The sequence below is a fragment of the Bufo gargarizans genome, chromosome 6 (genome assembly GCF_014858855.1).
Source record: "Bufo gargarizans isolate SCDJY-AF-19 chromosome 6, ASM1485885v1, whole genome shotgun sequence".
Taxonomy (NCBI): Eukaryota; Metazoa; Chordata; class Amphibia; order Anura; family Bufonidae; genus Bufo; species Bufo gargarizans.
This window is the reverse complement of record NC_058085.1, coordinates 75,217,557-75,220,329: the sequence shown is the minus strand read 5'-3', so window position 1 is coordinate 75,220,329 and position 2,773 is coordinate 75,217,557. Positions and strand designations below refer to the sequence as shown.

Here is a 2,773-nt window from a genome sequence, read left to right as displayed (position 1 = left end):
GCTGGAACAAACCCACACACAGGTGATGCAATTAACTGATTGACAGGCTAGATGCAGCTGCACCAGGGATGCAGAAAGCAGCACAGCAAAACCCTCACAGAGGAAGGAGAAGCTGAAGTGCAGGACTGCTGAGGCAGGCAGGGCACAGCAACTTTCCACCTGCTTGCTGGAAGGATCCTTGAAATCCATCACTCAATTTCATTCTGTTTTTTCATACCAGATTAGAAGGGGTGCACCGGTCCTGGAGGTACTGCAATACCAGGTCAATGCGTAGAGTGGACAGAGCAAGCTCTTTTTCCATCTCCCTGTTCGAAAAATCCATTTAATATATGGTCCCCAGATAGGGGACGTATCAGATATTAAACTGATAAGAACAGATTTTTTTTAAGTTGACTATCCCAAAGGGATATATTTTATTAAAAACAATCTTTACATGAGAAATTCATAATAAAATAAATAAGACAGTTTTACAGAAACATATAAGGTTAAAATATTTATAATATAATATAATCGCCCCCCACTCTCTTAAAAACCATTTATGGCACATAAAAGGAGCATTTTTTTTTGTCTATTAAATAATATTTATACATTTCTTCTAAAACCATTTTTAAAACATTTTCCTCAGAGATAAGATCGTGTTTAAAACATAAAATGTTCCTGGCCATCCACAGAGCTGCTTTGACACAATTGGTGATCTTCCATGCCATAGTCTTCTTTATTCTTGAGGGGCATTCCAGACCTCCATAAAATACACCGTCCATTGTTAAAACCTTTAATCCGGAAATCTTCTTCATTAAGGGGAGCATTTTTATCCATATCTTCTGTGCAAAATAACAGTACCAGAATAAATGAAAAACGTCCTCCTCCTCTCTGCATGCTCCCCTGGGACATTCCGCGGTGCTAGTCAATCCTCTTCGGTGCTGGAATGCCCGGCATGGAAGACACTCATGCACGCAGCTCCAGGCCAGGTCTTTCTGAGAATTAAAAAGATAATTAATATTTACGTCTTTCCATATTTGTTTGCATTTGTTTTCGCTAAAATTTTTAATAGGTACCATTATCTTTTCATCTTGGATTTCTTTTAAAATACTTTTACTATTTTTTAAAATATCTACCCTTTTCCCAGTTAAATTAAAAGAGGTCACTATTTTTTCTAAAATCTTGTAAGAGTTAGGTAGGTTAAAAGCATATGGGGAGTTTAAAACCGTTTTGAACCATTTATTTTTCCTCATAAAATAACCAGTACCATAACGTAAAAAATAAGACCAATAATTTACTTTAAAAAGGGTATTAAAACATAAGCAGAAATATTTTATTAAAAGGAAGGCTTTTATATCGGGAAGGTCTTTACCGCCTTTTTGTTTGGGAAGTACAACCAGATCTCTCCTTAGTTTGTCCATCCTAGAGCCCCAAAAGAAGTTAAAACAGGCTTTGTTAATCTTTTTTAAAAACCTATGGGATGGAGGAAAGACCATACTTAAATACATTAAAATTGGTAAAATAATCATTTTTATAATTAAAACCTTGCCTTCCATTGTTAATTTCCTCATATTCCACATGCATATCTTTTTATTTATCTTTTCTGTCGCCGCGTCCCAACTCCCGAGGCCATCATTGGACTCACTGAAGGTGACACCTAAAATCTTTACTGTCTCAGACTCAGGAATGTCAATATCTCTTAAAATCATATCTCCAATGTTTAAAATACAACTTTTATTAAAATTGACTTTAAAACCGGAGGAACCACAAAAATATTCAACTTGCTTAGAGGCTTTTTGTATTGACAGGGTGTCCCTACAGATTACCGCCACATCATCCATGTACCCCACTGCTTTGGCCTCTAGTCCCCCTCCGCCCGGCAGGGGGACACCACGTATCTGCTTATCTTGTCTTAGTTTAATTAAAAGAGGCTCTAGGGCGCAAATAAAAAGCAGTGGGGACAAGGGACACCCCTGTTTCACTCCTGATTTTAAAAGGACATCCTGAGTCTTAAAACCATTGATTAAAATCTTACTTGTACAATGGTCATAAAATGCTCTCAAGGATTGAATAAAACCTTCTGGTATACCCATTTTCCTTAAAACCTGAAAAAGATAAAAGTGTGAGACACGATCAAAGGCTTTCTCAAAGTCCAAGGATAAAATCGCCACATTTCCTTTCCTTTCCTTTACATTGTTAATAGCGTCTTTTAAAAGGTTTAAGTTATCCCAAATACTTCTCCCGGGCACCCCGCAAACCTGGTTCTGGTGTATTATTTTATGAATTATTTTTTTTCAATCTGTTCGCACACAGTTTTGCCATTATCTTATAATCGCAGCACAATAACGTGATTGGCCTCCAGTTTTTAATGTCGGTTTTATCGCCTTTTTTATAGAGTAGGGTTACTTCCCCTTTTCTCCAGGAGCCCGGGAGAGATTTTTCTTTAAAAACTTCTGTAAAAAGATAAAACAAATCCTCTCTTAAAACGCCATAAAATGTAATATAAAACTCAATGGGTATACCATCCATACCAGGAACTTTGTCCTTCTTAAAACTTTTAATAGTTTCTAAAATCTCTTGCTCTGTTATGTCCTGTAATAAAAATCCTTGAGAGTCATGATCTAAAACACTTTCAATCACCCTCAGTGAGTCCTTCATAAAATATTTATCTGTCTTCTTCTCATTAAAAAGCTCGGAATAAAAATCGTGTGCTTTCTTTAATATAACTTTTATATCTTTTTCCCCCTCAAGCTCCTCAATCTGGGTACGTTTTCCTTGAATTTTTTTAAAAAAG

The 2,773-nt window shown here is 36.3% G+C and overlaps 1 non-coding gene across 1 annotated transcript; it reads right to left on the bottom strand.

Moving 5' to 3' along the window:
• Positions 1 to 225: 225 nt before the first annotated feature.
• On the bottom strand, positions 226 to 410 carry LOC122942634. Its single transcript, XR_006390607.1, has one exon. It is a non-coding gene; the product is annotated as a U2 spliceosomal RNA (small nuclear RNA).
• Positions 411 to 2,773: the final 2,363 nt, after the last annotated feature.